The following is a 16097-nucleotide window of genomic DNA, read 5'->3' as shown; positions in this document are numbered from 1 at the left end:
AGGGCCGGTGCTTTATCCACTGAGACACCTAGCCGCCCCAGGACTTTACATTCTAATAGATGTTGACAGCACTTAGAAGGCACAGGTCAGCAATGAAGGGATGTTATAGAGAATGAAAAGGTTGGGGAAGGAGGAGAAGGTGAAGAGAGGTAAGATGGAAGGTAAGAATGGTGGATGGCTAGATGGGATATAAAACTGAAGCATCATCTGATGTTTAGGACCATCCAGTAGAAATGAGAAGCTAAGTACTAGTCTGTACACACTTAGTCACCAATCAGTTAGACAGGGCCTTCAGTTGGGGGCTCCAAAGATGAGTAGAGTAACTTCTCCAAGGAGGGAGTATGGGTTCAGGAACACCTGGGGATGGAGATTAAAGTTTCAGGTCGGGTGTTTAGGACTGGCCTAGTTGGGGAGAAACAGATCAGTGACAGCAGGCAGATGGTGAGGTGGCCTAGGAGGATAGCAGGTAGAGATATCAAGTTTAATTCTAGTCTAGTGTATAGGGCCACTCAGGCACCATCTTTTACACAAAGCCTTTCTTGATTTCCCCATAACTGTTATATCTTTCTTTCCCTAACTACCTTGTACTTATTTTGTATACATTTATATATGTACATGTTGTCTCTCTGAGATAACATAAGCTCCTTAAGAGCAAGGATTTTTTTTTTTCATATTTTGTCTTTTTATTCCTAATGCCTAGGATGGTGCCAGGCACAGAGCAGGTTCTTAAATAATGAATCCTTGTGATTGATTTAGAAACAGGATATTTTAGTTTCAAAAGGAACCTTTTAATTTTTGGACAGGAAAAAGAGGCTTCAAATGAGAGTTCAGGGTTTGAGTTTAAAAGGCATCTACATAGAAATGATTGTACTAACTATGGGAAAGAAATATAAGGCTCTTAGCTATTATTAGGGTTTAAGAAGAAGAAAGGAGCCAATTAGGAGAAAAAAGAGAAGCAGTAAAGTGTGATAGATAGCAAAGGGAATATTACAGGAGTCAAATATCACAGAGAGGTCACTTTGTGTAATAGATATGTTATTGAAACAGTATTTAAATTTAGTTTTGTGAATTACCATTTTAAAAAAGGTCTATTCCAGCTAATTCTTTAAAGGAAACTAATTGCACTCTTTTTGCCTTTTGATATCCCCATTACACTTGGAACAGTGTCTGCAGACTCTCAAGAAATACTTGTTAATTGGTTGATTTTGGTTTCTAAGAAAGTCTTTTGCTTGAACTAGTTTAAAATTATTTATTGGCATTTTGCAAAGAGTTAAGTTCTGTGAAAAGTAAAATTTTTGCATAACAGGCATAATTTAATCTGGTTAAAAATGTTCAATTTAGAACTAATTAATAAGTTATTTGAAGCAGCTGTTGGTACAATGTATAGTGAATCCTGCCTCAGAGAAAGGATGATTGACTTCTATTTAAGTTGTCTCTGTCACACACACCCAGGGGCAAGGTTCTTAACTTCTCAGTGCCCCAAGCTTTGTTTGCAGAATAGTGGTAGAAGTTACCTCACTGGGAGCTACCTATACTAATGAAATCTTGACCCTCCAAGGGGGAACAGCTCATTCAAAGCCCCTAAATTGGCTTCTTTTCCAAAAGTTTGTTAGGTTTTTTCCCCTGCAATATTTCCCTCTGGGATTCACAACCTCAAGTTTGTTTCCTTTTCCTTTTTCTTTTCTTTACTTTTTCTTTTTACCTACCTGGAATTCTTCTATTGCTGCTTCCAGTACTATGCTTGGCAAGTGTTCATTCTTTATTTGTCTAATAACTGTCCTGGAATTGGAGATGCAGATGCTTACCATTTAACTTCCCCTGACCCCCCTTTTAAACTTACTCTTCATCTCTATTCCCTTTCTTTCTTAGTCCTTCCCATAATACTGGTTTTCATATATAGTGGCTAATATTCTTTTCATCAGTTTGATTTATTTCCACTTTCCCATTAAAGATAGGCATCTTCAGGGGCAGCTAGGTGGCGCAGTGGATAAAGCACCGGCCCTGGATTCAGGAGTTCCTGAGTTCAAATCCGGTCTCAGACACTTGACACTTACTGGCTGTGTGACCCTGGGCAAGTCACTTAACTCCCATTGCCCTGCAAAAAAAAAAAAGATAGGCATCTTCTCTGGTACCAATACCAGGTGATGGTTGAATTATCAGGATTAAACCTCATAAACCTCATAAAATTAGAGGAAAATGGTGAAGTTTTACTATGAAGAGATTGCAAGGGAAAGAATCATTCTTTTTTTTTTTTTTTTAGTGAGGCAATTGGGGTTAAGTGACTTGCCCAGGGTCACACAGCTAGTAAGTGTTATGTGTCTGAGGCCGGATTTGAACTCAGGTACTCCTGACTCCAGAGCCAGTGCTCTATTCACTGCGCCACCTAGCTGCCCCAAGAATCATTCTTATTAGAAATTTTTAGGTAGTAGATTACTATATGATTTTTGCTGTTGTTAGTCAACTGTATTTACTAAGTGGGAAGTACCCACCATCTCTAATTAGTGTATATTAGGTGTTGCATATATAAGGAAAATAAAAGATATGGTCCCATCATTTGGGAACCTGTAATATAAAATACTGGTGATAATTATTTTTGTTGTTATAGCTAGGGGTACCAAGCACTATTAGAAGGGAAAGGGGAAATTTAGCTAAAGGCAACTTCCTGGAAAAACTATATGAGACTCGCTCCATGAAAGTATTTTATTTTAAACTGCTGAAGTTGAAATTCATAGACTCACATAGAGTTGTGATCATTTGAAAAAACTTAGATGCCCTTGAACTATTCCAATTCCCACTGAAAAAACTGAGACCCCCAAAAAAGGTTTTATTGTTTTGTCCAAAGCCAAACACCCATAGTGGTGGGCAAGGGACTATAACTTGCAAGTATTATCCTCATTTTAACAGATGAGGAAACTGAGACAAAAAGAGGTAAAGTGACTTTAAAAATTGTTTTCATCAGAACTGTGAATGACTTAGTTATTCTCAGCAATTCAATGATCCCAGACAATCCCAAAAGACTAATGATGAAGCATACTATCCACCTTCAAAGAAAGAACTGATACTGATTGAACACAAACTGAAGCATGCTATTTTCATTTTCTTTCATTTTTTTCTTTTACTTGAGTTTTCTTATACAACATGACTAATATGGTAATGTTTTACATAATTGCACCTGTATAATCCACCTCTGATTGCTTACCACCTCAGGGAGCAGGAAGGGAAAGGAGAGGAGGGATAAAAATTAGAACTCAAAACTATAAATAAAAATGTTCATTATTTAAAAAAATTTTCATCCATACCACCCAACATTCATTTATTTACTGATAATCTCATCCTCTTCCAGCCCCAGACTCATCAACCTAATTATTTCTCCACAATGAATTCTAGCGTGCTGCAGCCAACTAAGCATGACTTACTTATTCCCTCACTCATCTTTCTTCATACTATTCCCTCCTCATCTTCCCAATATTCTTCTTCCTTTCCTTTTCCAAGTCTTACTTTAAAACCAAGCTTGAAACATACCTTTTCTAGGAAGCTTTAGCTACATTTCCCTTTTCCCCTCTAATAGTGTTTGGTAGTCCTAGCTATAACCACAAAATGATAAAAATTGCATTGTATTCCTCATAATGTTGTGAAGAAAATGGTTTGTAAATCTTAGTTCTAGAAAAGAAAGCTATCAATCTATCTATACATGTGCAGGTAACACTTAGAGTTATATATTCAACCATAATTTATCTCCTGAGTTCCAGTCCCATATTAGCCTCCTACTGGATGTTACTAACTAGGTATCCCATAATCATCTCAAACCCAACTAGTCCAAAATAGAATTAATTACTCTATCCCTCCATTCCCAAATCTTCCCCTCTGACTAACTTCCCCTTTTCTAATGATTTGGTACCATTATTGTCACCTAGGATTGCAACTTAGGCATCATCCACATATGCAATTCATTTTCTAATGTATAGAATTAATTGGTATTTGAGGTTTTTATGACCCCATCTTTTGGCTAGAATTTAAAAAACGCTGGTGTGCACACTGGCCTGGGGCTCAGGCCAGTGCCCCCGCAAATGCAAGCAGCATGGTGCTCCACCCACTGGTTGTAGCTGTTGCCATGGCGCTGGCACCTCACCACTTGCTGACACCTACATGGGCCTGGCAAAATTGACTGGAAGCCCAGTGAGGGCAGTCATATGACTGTCAGTCAGAGCTGCCAACCAATTGGCTGGGGGCTGTGTGTGGTCAGCCTGGGGTCTGCTGGGAAGAAGGGAGGTTTTTCGCCATTCTAGCTTGAAGCTGGAAGGCAACAGGATGCTGCTGATTCCTGGGCAGTGGTGTGATTCAGGTTGTATTATTTCCCTTTCCCCACTTTATTTCCTTTCCTTTAATCTCATGACTTATTCTTATTAAGTAGATAATACAAAGTACTTTGCCTCCAATTTTGTAGATGAGTTAAGTTGAGACTCACAGACTCATAAAGTTCACAGGTCATAAATTTATTAAAAGATAGGCATTCTAACTTGAAGCTTTTTCCAATATACCACATTATTGCTATTTGGAGAAACAAAAGACCCTCTGGTTTACTTTCTGCCCCACTTGAATATTTCCTTTCACAGTAATCATTTATTTCTCTGAGGAAGTATTTTACTGGCAAAATAGCATTTGCACCACCATGGACTTGTCGTCTTTCCTGTGGTCAAGTTCCTTTAACTTGTTTTCCTGAATGCATTTGCTGTCTTCATGTTTGAGACCGGTTTCTTATTCTGTTTAAGTCAAGCTGTTTATCATCTCATTCTTCAGGCCTCAGTCCAGAGTTTATTTCTTTGAGGAAGTTTTCATTGAATAAACAAAGAAATATTGGGAAAACTGCATTAATTTTTATATTCCCCCTATCACATGGATGTCAATCATTAATTTTGGAAAGGTACTTTAAGTGGGTAAAAAGAGAGGAAACATGGTCTCTGATATACATATACAAAAATGTGTGCTTCACTCTATAAATATTTGATTGCTATTTAACTATATTTTTTAGTTGTATGGAAACTGGAGCCTAACTCCTCCAAGTTGATAACATGTCTTTTCTAGAATTACCTTTTCTTTCCCTTTATAAAACACCTTTCTTTAATACCAGCAAGTACTTTTGAAACTACTAGGTAGTACTGGATAACCTGAAGTTGGCCACAGTTGGGTTTGTGCTTTATCTAGTATGTAATTGGTATTACATTTTATAAGAAACTATGTTAGCTTATACTCATCAGTTTATTTGATGTACTGGCCTTTTTTTAATCCTTAAAGTTAATTATGTCTAATGCTTATATTTTATTAATATATATATACTTTCCTAATCATTCAGTGTATATTTGTGTGTGTATATATATATATATATATATATATATATATATATATATATATATATATATATATATATATTTTTTTTTTTTTTTTACTTTCAGGCCTCTAAGGTTGGAAAACATAAGAAGTGTTACTGTTGACCATACTAAATTTTGTGCCTTGGTAAGTAATGGGAACTGAATTTCCTATGTTTTTAAGTTCATTTTCCTCCCTGAATTCCTTTCCTCAGATCTTTCATATGGTTGGTACTCAATAAATATTTGTTGACTTGTTGATTTTTAAAAAAGAGAAAGAAGTTTGGGTTAATTTAAAAATACTGTACCACTTAGCATAGTAAGCTCATTTAGCTAAAATATAAACTAATTGAAAGCTTAAATAATTAGAATTTTCTTTGTATACTTTACTCATATGAGATAGGGACAAAAATAATTTATCAGAGTTACTAAAAAACAAGCAACTTCCGTGGTATGTAAAATGACCAGCACAGATTTGATTTTGTGTCTATACCTTCTGAATCTACAGTATTCTAAAATGATAATTGATGTTTATATTGATGATAAACATTAAGGAATGTCTAAACACTAAGGTCCCTTGTGAATTATCAAAGAAAAATTAAATTAAGTCCAATAGTACTTAGTAGTAAGTATATTTTTATATGCTTATTATTTGAAAATGAATACTCTAAATATGGTTTGTGTGAATATGTATTTATATACAGAGAGAGTGATGATTAAAAACACGAGACAGTTTCTGGGTAATTTAATAATTTTATTAAGAAGTCTGACAGGTTATTAATAAAAGGATGGTCAATGGTTGTCTCTCTCTCTCTAAACAAAGACCAAAATGGCAGTGGACTCACAGTTTATATACCCTTCTAACTGTAGGTGGTCCATCAAATAGCAATCAAATCTAATTGGTTGACATGATTTGGAGGTTATATTAAAATGAGGTCTTGGAATAGTGATTTAGGTCACTCAAATCTTGGTCAAAAAGACATCAGAGAAAGAATGCAGATGCCACCCAAATCTTGAACACAATGATTAGATTAAATTCCTTGAAAGGTTGGATGGGCCTGACCAAGATGAAGAGATTCACTGTAATCTTGTTCTCAAGGAGAAACGGACCTTGGAATGGAGGGGAAGAAAGGACTATGAAAGAAGGGGAGAGCACTGAATCCCTCCCCAAGATATTGGTTATTAAAAATTATTTCTCATAATCTGCAATATATCCTGAAAACTACTTCTTTTTTTGTTTTTGTTTTTGTTTTTGTTTTTGTTTTGCGGGGCAATGGGGGTTAAGTGACTTGCCCAGGGTCACACAGCTAATAAGTGTAAAGTGTCTGAGGCTGGATTTGAACTCAGGTATTTCTGAATCCAGGGCTGGTGCTTTATCCACTGCGCCACCTAGCCGCCCCCCTGACAACTACTTCTTAAACAGAATATTAATATTAACTTGACCTTCATATTTCCCCTATCATTCCATATAGGAACCAGCTTTACTTATGTTTTATTAGAAATTGAATTAATAAGTTGTTTATGATTTCTACTAGTGATAATAGCCATAGGCAACCAGATTGATATAAAAATTAGAATGTATTTCATTAAAAAAATAAGCTCCTTTCAAATTACTTGCTGTTTCCTCTTTTCCTATGGCCTGTTTTCTTTTTTTTTCTCTTATCATAATGGGTTATCTTCTTTTATTTTTAAAGGATCACTAAATAGAGGTATCCTTGAAATATTTATTGAGTATCTTATGCGCTCTTTATATAGTCCTCTTGATTATCCACATTTGTCAGATGAGAAAATAATTTGTTAGATGAGAAAATTACATGGGCTATATTATTTCAGCAAATGGATGCAAGGGCTTTTCTCAGCAGCCTTTTAGCAGAGTTGCTCTCAAAGAAGTAACACAAAAAAATGGTCACTTGTTCTTTTCCCTTCATATTCTTCTGAATTATATATAATTGTTAACATATATTTATGAATACTAGAGTCACCAGAAATAGCTTTAAAATATAGACTGTTTTGTATAGTGAAATGAGCATAACACTGAAACTGATCATACACATTCAAATCCTGTCTCTTCCACTTAATACTGTGTGAGCTTGGGCAAGTGATCTGACTTTTCTGGGACTCAAGTTCCTTATCTGTGAAATGAAGAGGTCAGGAGATTGAATAAGATAACCTCTAAGGACCCTGCTAACTCTAGATCCATTATGATCCTTTGACTTTAATAATACATACTTGGGTTTCTTTGAATCTGTTTTCATAGAGGGGAAGACATTTTGAACCTTTTATATCAGTTTAACTGGGCCTTTCCTATATGAAGCCATATAGTTTTCCCCCCTCCATATAGTACTTTACTAGTTGGTAAGAACCCTTTTGTAACTGGTCTCCCCATCATCATTAATTCAGGTAGTACTAGATAACTTGAGGTTATGTACAGTTGTGTTTGTGCTGTATCTAGTTTGTAATTGGTATTATATTTTATGAGAAACTGTATTAGCTTATACTTATCAGTTTATTTGATGTACTGACCTTTTTTTTAGTCTTTAAAGTTAATGCCTAATGCTTATATTTTATTAATATGTAATATTTTCTTAGTCATTCAATGTACATTTTTATAATTTTGAATTGAATTGAGAGATGATTGACAGAGTAATTCAGTTGTTGAATAGTACAATAAGTATTTGTTAGCTGTCTATTGGTATTGCCACAAAAAAGCAACTATTTAGAACAGCTAAAAAGTTTCACTTATGTTATAACTGTTGACACATTATTTCTGACTTACCAAGAAAGCGGTTTTTGAAGTTCAAGGGTGTGTGTGTGTGTTTCTGTGTGTGAGTGTACTTTTTGAGAATTGAAAACTAGGTGTGTTTAACTTAAATATGGATAGTTTTGTATCTCTTCTTGATTTTTCATTACTGTCATACAAGATTGACTTAGATTATTTGATTTTAATTTTTATTGTAATTATATTCCTATTTTTTTTAGTGTTGGTTTATTGTGGCATGTTAGTTCCTTAAGGATATAATCTGCCTCATCTCTGTATTTTCAGTGACTAGTGCCTAATAAATATTTAACTTAGTTTTTAGGTAGTTTTATTAATATAAGATGGAAGAGTGATACCAGGCAGTAGCATTTGTGGGGAGTGTGTCAATTTCTATTAGTGCTTATAGCTCCCTAATCCTTTAACTGGGGCCCTCAGGATTCAGAGCAATTTTTATACTAAAATAACAGGCATTTAATATTGGTTTATTAGACTTTATGTATATAGGACACACAAAAAGGATATGAATCAAAACCTAAATCAGCTGTTCTTTGGATGTATATTATACTGAAAAGCACAAACACGTAGATCTACCTATCTCTTCCACAGAATTAAAGAATCTCTCAACTGTTTATTATGTAAGAATCCCTTCTATAGCATATGAATCTTTACTTGAAGACCCATTCTACTTTTGAATAGAGCTAATTGTTAGGAACTTTTAAAGCCAAAATTTGTTTCTTTGTAGCTTCTACCTATTGGTTTTATTCTCAGGGGCCAAGCAGAACATATCCAATCCATTATCCACAGCCATTTCCAAACTTGAACACAACTATTGTAATATTTTCTTGCTAAGGTTTCTCTTCTCCATCGTAAGTTCCTTCATCAAATTCTCATAATATATGATCTCAAGACCATAATTGTATTCATATCAAGTTCTGGAAACTCTCTACTTTATCAAGCAATTTCCCAGTATCTAGTGCCTCAAACTAAACACAGTACTTCAGATGTTGTTTGACCAAGACAACTAATTAATGTAGTTTAAGATTTCAATATTTGACATATCATACTGACTCATAATAACCTTTTTCATCTTGTGCATGTGAAGTTGCTTTTTTTGAATCAAGTATAATATCCTAGAAACTTTTCCTTCTCCATCTTTACTGCCTCACTTCCTACCTTTGCAAAGATACAGTTATCCTTAACCATAAGCTTCTTTGTAATGGAGCGAGGAAGACAGCTAAAGTATGGTCCTTATCCATTTACTTTGTTTGATGTTTGTCCTTTGAATATCCTTTGTATGCTCAATTGGGGCCTGAAAGTCCCCTTCATCCTGTTTTCAGTCATTAAGCATTTATTAAGTGTCTTCTATGTGCCAGGCACTTAGCACAGTGCTGGGGATACAAAGAAAGGCAAAAGATAGTCCCTGCCCTCAAGAAACTGACAGTCTGTAATGGGAGAGACAAAAAGCAAACATATATGTTCAAACAAGCTATGTCCATGATAATGAGAAATAATTAGCAGAAGGAAGGCACTAGAATAAAGAGGGATTGGGAAAGGCTTCTTATTATAACACTCAGAATGCCTTATTCCTCTATACCTTCAGGATAAAAAACAAAACTATGAACTCATGTTCCTTTCTACCTTAAACCCTTCCACATTTTGTTTTATTAATTTAGTAAAATAGTGGGTCTAGACTTTCTGCCCCTTTCTCTGGATCTTCCATAATTTTTTTCCTCCTTTCTTCCCTCCCTTTCTTTTTTTTTTCCCCCTTCTACCCCAAACACAGATAATTAATTCCTAGAATGTTACTATATCCCCTACCAAGTAAAGTCTAGGAAGGCAATGGGAGAAAAATATTTTATAGTCTCTTGAGTCATGAGGGACTTTGTCTTTATGTGCTCAGACCTGAGTTACTTTTTGTTTAATTAGGCAACGCAGCACTGTAGCCTGTTTAACACTCCTGCACTCATTGTAACTCTTGTATCTTGTTTTGCTTTTAGAATTATAAAAAATTATTATCAAATTTCTCTTCTTTACATGTTATCATCTGAATCTGTTTAATAGGTTAGGCTTTGAACTATTTCACTTAAAGGCTTTCTGAATTTTGTATACTCAAAACCCAAGTGAGTTTTATTTAGTGTTTAAACAGTTCTATAATTTCATGAGTACAGATGTTCTTTACCAATGCAGAGTATATCTTAGTAGGTATACTAAGTAGATTGTCTTTCTGAATTGCTCTGGCCAAAAGAATTCAACACCTCTTAGTGATAAGTGGATTACACTAGAATCCCTCTTTTCCACATTGGTAGGACTTCCTGTGCTTAAACTTTTCTTTCATAGTCTTTAAAATTCAGTTTGCCAGAATGATTTATCAAGGTATTTTTGTTTTCTAAAGGAAGAGGGTTTTATTCAAGGAATAGGGAATCTGATTTTTGCGGGTTTGTTTGTTGCAGTGGTTTTTTTTGAATGAGCGAACAAACATTTATTGATGCTTACTGTATGGTAAGTACTGTGTTGTACACTGGTGATACAAAATACAAAAATGAGACAGTTTTTGCTTTCAAGGATCTTTTTTCTAATAGGAGACAACATATAGAGGGGAGTGATGGCTTTGGTCTAAGATGCCATATGAATGGGAAATATAACTTTAAGTGAGTTTATTAATTTCCCCAGTAATAATAGTGATATTGATTGATATATATCGCTAGAAGAGGAAAACTTTGATGTGCATATGTGGGGGATAGGAATAGGAAATGTATGTATAGTAGCAAAAGGGATAGCAAGAAGATAGCTGGAGTGGATGGGCACTCCTTATTATCTAAAGAAGGCCACAGTGTCCTTTTGAGTGTTGAAACACTACTTAAGATGGAGAGCCTCTGTCCTATATCCTAAAACTTTAGCTAAAAGTGATTTTACATACAAGATGACAGAAGTAGAGAAGCACTCAGTTGAGCTTTCCAATATTCTCCTCCAAACAACTATAAAGTAATGCTTCACATTGAATTCTGGTGTGGCAAAAGCAACAAAAGGTCAGTTGAAACAATTTTCCAGCTCAAGACAAATTAGGAGGTCAGCAGGAAAGGTCTGTCTTACCAAGGTGGTGATCGAGCCTGGGGCCCAGTGCAGACTGCAAAGTACAAACCACCCTACCAGCAGTGGCTGCATTGGTGGCAGCAGCAACTTTGGGAGTTTTCAGCCCCTGGACAGTATATGTTTGTGGGGTGTTGGACAACTAGTCAGAAGTGGATTACAGGGTACCCTTTGACAGTGCTGAGTTCAGGACCCTATTACCCATACAAAGTTCTGGTTCACAGCTTCAGGGCTAAAAGAAGTGATAACACTTACAATCACAGGGGAGTAGTGGTCCAGGTTGTGCTTCCAGGGTGGAGAGGAGTGCTTGTAGTCATTCATGGGGGAGTAGGAATCTTGTTATCAATTCAAGGATAGGGGTAATCACTAGCAATTTTGTTTGCAAAAAGTGGGGTACCTGGTCACAGTCCCATGGCCAGGGGGAATGCTAGCATTGCTGGTTACATGGGAACAAGATGCCTTCCTAGGTAAAGTCCAAAGAACAGTGATCACACCTCTCCTTAAATCAATGGTGCAGAAGCTTCAAAGCCCTATAGATTCCAGAGCTAGCTTTGAAAAGAGCAGCATGAAGGCCTTGAAGCTTGGGACAGTGCCCTTTTCATGCCACGGGAAGAACACAATTTTAAAATAAAGTTAAAAGTCAATGAGTAGGGGGGCAGCTAGGTGGCATAGTGGATAAAGCTCAGCCCTGGATTCAGGTCTCAGACACTTGACACTAGCTGTGGGACCCTGGGTAAGTCACTTAACCCCCATTGCCCTACCTCCCCCCCCCCAAAAAAAAAGTCAGTGAACAGGGGGCAGCTAGGTGGCGCAGTAGATAAAGCAAATTTGGCTTCAGGCACTTGACACTTATTAGCTGTGTGACCCTGGGCAAGTCACTTAACCCCAATTGCCTCACTAAAAAAAATATATATATAAGTCAATGAATAGGTTGAAAAAAAAAGAGCAATGCACAAAAATGGAAGGTGACTATAATAAGTTATTGTGACAGGGAAGATCAAAGCACAAACCCAGAAAAAGACAATGATATCAAAGCAGATACAAGCAAAGTCTCAGAGAAAAATATGAAGTGGGTACAAATACATAATAAGAATTCCTGGAAATGCTCAAAAAGGATTTTAAAAATCAGATAAGAGAGATAGAAGAAAAAGTTGGGAAAAAATTAGACTAGTGAAGCAAGAAAAATTTGAAAATAGTCAACATTGTGGTAAAAGAGGGACAATAATCCACTGAAGTGAAGAACATAAAATTGGACAAATGGAAAAAGAGGTACAAAAGATCACTGAAGAAAAAAATTCCTTAAAAATTAGAATTGGGCAAGTGGAAGCTAATGAATCCATGAGACATCTGGAAACAATAGAACAATCATAAGAATACAAAAATGGAAAATGTGAACTATCTCATTGGAAAAACAACTGCCCTGCAAAATAGATTGAGGAGAGATAATTTAAGGATTACTGGATGACCTGAAAGCCAGGATTAAAAAAAAGAGTCTAGACATCATATTTCAAGAAATCATAAGGGGAAACTGCCCTTTGGCCAGAACCAGAAAGTAAAATAGAAATTGAAAGAATCTACTGATCATCTTCTAAATGAGATCTCAAAATGAAAACTTCCAGAAAAATTATAGTCAAATTCCAGAGCTCCCAGGTCAAGGAGAAAATATTGTATGCTGCTATAAAGAAACAATTAAAATATTGTGGAGCCATAATTAGGATCACATAATATTTAGCAGCAGATTTAGCAACTTCCACATCAAAGGAATACAGGCTTTAGAATATGATATTCTTTAAGACAAAGGAGCTAGGACTGTAATTGAGAATCACCTACCCAGAAAGAGTGAAAAAAAAGAGTGAAAAAAGAGTGGGGGAAAATGGATATTCACTGTAATAAAGGACTTTTAAGGATTCCTGATGAAAAGACCAAAGCTAAATAGAAAATTTGACTTTTAATTACAAGACTCAAGAGAAGCATAAGAAGGTAAACATGAAAGAGAAATTACAAGGGAATCATCAAGGTTAAAATGTTTACATTCCTGTCTGGGAAGATAATATTTTATAACTCCTAAGACTTTTATCATTATTAGGGCAGTTAGAAGCATAGTAGACAGAGGGTGTGGGTGTGAATTGAATATAATGGCATGATTTTAAAAAATAAAATAGGAAGGGGTGAGAAAGAGGGATGCACTGGAAGAATAAGGAAGGGAGAGGAAAATGGAGAAAATTATCTCACAAAAAAAGGTGGGAAAGGAAGAACTTTCATAGTGGAGGGAAAGATAAGAAGTGGCAGACAATGCTTGAACCTTACTTATTGGAATTAGCTCAAAGAGGGAATAACATACACACACTCAGTTGGATATAGAAATTCATCTTACCCCACAGGAAAATAGGGGAGGATAAGAGAAGGGAAAGAAGGGATGATAGAAGGGAGGGTGGATTAAGGAAGGTAGTGGTCAGAAGTAAAACAGGCTTTGAGGATGGGAGGGGGGAATAGGATGGAGGGAAACACATAGTTCATAATCAGAACTGTAAATATGAATGGGATGAATTTACCCATAAAACAGAAGCAAATAGCAGAATGGATTGGAAACCATAATCCAACAATATGTTGTTACAAGAAACACACTTAAAATAGTAAAAATAAGAGGCTGGAACAAAATCTATTATGCTTCAGCTGAGGTGAAAAAAAAGTGGTAGCAATCATAATCTCAGACAAAACAAGAATAGACTTACTTAAAAGACATAAGCAAGGAAACTTCAGTTTGCTAAAAGGTACCATAGATAATGGGGCAGCTAGGTGGTTCAGTGGTTAGAATACTGGACCTGGAGTTAGAAAGACTCCTTCATGAGTTCAAATGTGGCTTCAGACATGAGTTGTGTTATTAGTTGTGTGACCCTGGGCAAGTCACTTAACACTGCCTCAGTTTCCTCATCTTTAATGTGAGCTGGAGAAGGAAATGGCAAACTACTACAGTATTTCTGCCAAGAGAACCCAAAATGGGGTCATGAAAAGTTGGATATGACCAAAAACAATGAAACAACAAAGTACAGACAATGAAGTAATATCAATACTGAACATTTACACACCAAATGGCATAGAATCCTCATTTGGGGGGGGGGTGAGGCAATTGGGGTTAAGTGACTTGCCCAGGGTCACACAGCTAGTAAGTGTTAAGTGTCCAAGGCCAGATTTGAACTCAGATCCTCTTGAATCCAGGGCTGGTGCTCTATCCACTGTGCCACCTAGCTGCCCTATCATCCTCATTTTTTTGGTTTTGTTTTTTTGTTTGCTTGTTTTTTGGTTTTTGGTGAGGCAATTGGGGCTAAGTGACTTGCCTAGGGTCACACAGCTAGTAAGTATAAAGTGTCTGAGGTTGGATTTGAACTCAGGTTCTCCTGACTCCAAGGCTGTTGCTCTATTCACTGCGCCACCTAGGTGCCCCTATCATCCTCATTTTTAAAGGAAAAGTTAAATGAGTTACAGGAGAAAATAGACAGTAAAACTATACTGGTGGGGAACCTCAACTTTTCCCTCTCAGAGCTAGATATATCTAACCACAAAATTAATAAGAAATTAAGGAGATGAATAGAATTGTAGACAAGTTAGATATGATAGACCTCTGGAGAAAATTGAATGGGAATAGGAAGGAATATACCTTTTTCTTAGCTATATATGGCATCTTCACAAAATTGACCATGTATTAGGGCATAAAAACGTGACAAATGCAGAAAAGCAGAAATATTAAATACATCATTTTCAAAGGGAAAAGGACCCACATGTACAAATATATTTATAGCTGCTCTTTTTGTGGTGGCAAGGAATTGGAATTTGAGGGGCTGCCCATCAATTGGGGAATGGCTGAACAAGTTATGGTATATGAATGTAATGGAATTCTATTGTTCTGTAAGAAACGATGAGCAGGAGGAGTTCAGAGAAACCTGGAAGGACTTGCATGAACTGATGATGAGTGAGATGAGCAGAACCAGAAGAACATTGTACACAGTATCATCAACATTATGTGTTGATCAACTGTATTGGACTAGATTCTTCTCACCAATCCAATGGTACAAGAAAGTTCCAAAGGACTCATGATGGAAAAGGCTCTCCAAATCCAAAAAAAAAACCAACTGTGGAATATGGATGCTGATTGAACCATACTATTTGTTTTTGTTGCTGTTTTTCTTTTTTGCGGTTTTTCCTTTTTGCTCTGATTCTTCTCTTATAACATGACTAATGCAGAAATATGTTTAATGTTATTATACATATATAACCTATATCAGATTACCTGCTGTCTTGGGGAGGGGGGGAGGGAGGAAGAAAAATTTGAAAATGGAAATCTTATAAGAACAAATGTTGGGAGCTATCTCTATATGTAACTGGAAAATAATAAAATACTTTTATTAAAAATACATCATTTTCATACTGTAATTTAATAGAAATTATATTCAGCAAAAGGCCATGGAAACATAGATTAAAAATTAATTGGAAGGGGCGGCTAGGTGGCGCAGTGGATAAAGCACCAGCCCTGGATTCAGGAATACCTGAGTTCAAATCTGGCCTCAGACACTTGACACTTACTAGCTGTGTGACCTTGGGCAAGTCACTTAACCCCCATTGCCCTGCAAAAAAAAAATTAATTGGAAACAAAATAAATAATGAACAGATCATAGAAACAATTGATAATTTCAATAAAGAGACAGTATACAAACATTTATTGGATACAGCCAAATGTTTGTATACTACCATTTTATAATCTGTATCAAATTGCTTTCTGTTTCAGGGAGGAGGGAGAGAATTTGGAAATCAACATTTTAAAAAACAAATGTAAAAATTGTTTTTACACGAAATTAGAAAAAATATAAATTTAAGAAATAATATTGATGCAAAAA

General features: G+C 35.9%; 1 protein-coding gene across 2 annotated transcripts in view; it reads left to right on the top strand.

The window, feature by feature from the left end:
• Window positions 1–16097, top strand: part of AGPAT3 (1-acylglycerol-3-phosphate O-acyltransferase 3) — a 170798-nt gene that overhangs the window by 49763 nt on the left and 104938 nt on the right. For both annotated transcript variants that reach the window (XM_043995345.1, XM_043995346.1), the window contains exon 2: window positions 5451–5511. The gene's annotated coding sequence lies outside the window, so the exon portion shown is untranslated. The remainder of the gene's footprint in view (window positions 1–5450; window positions 5512–16097) is intronic.

This window comes from Dromiciops gliroides, chromosome 3 (assembly GCF_019393635.1).
Source record: "Dromiciops gliroides isolate mDroGli1 chromosome 3, mDroGli1.pri, whole genome shotgun sequence".
In the NCBI taxonomy this organism is placed as follows: Eukaryota; Metazoa; Chordata; class Mammalia; order Microbiotheria; family Microbiotheriidae; genus Dromiciops; species Dromiciops gliroides.
Note: the sequence above shows the minus strand (reverse complement) of the source record. Positions and strands in the feature narration are given on the sequence as shown.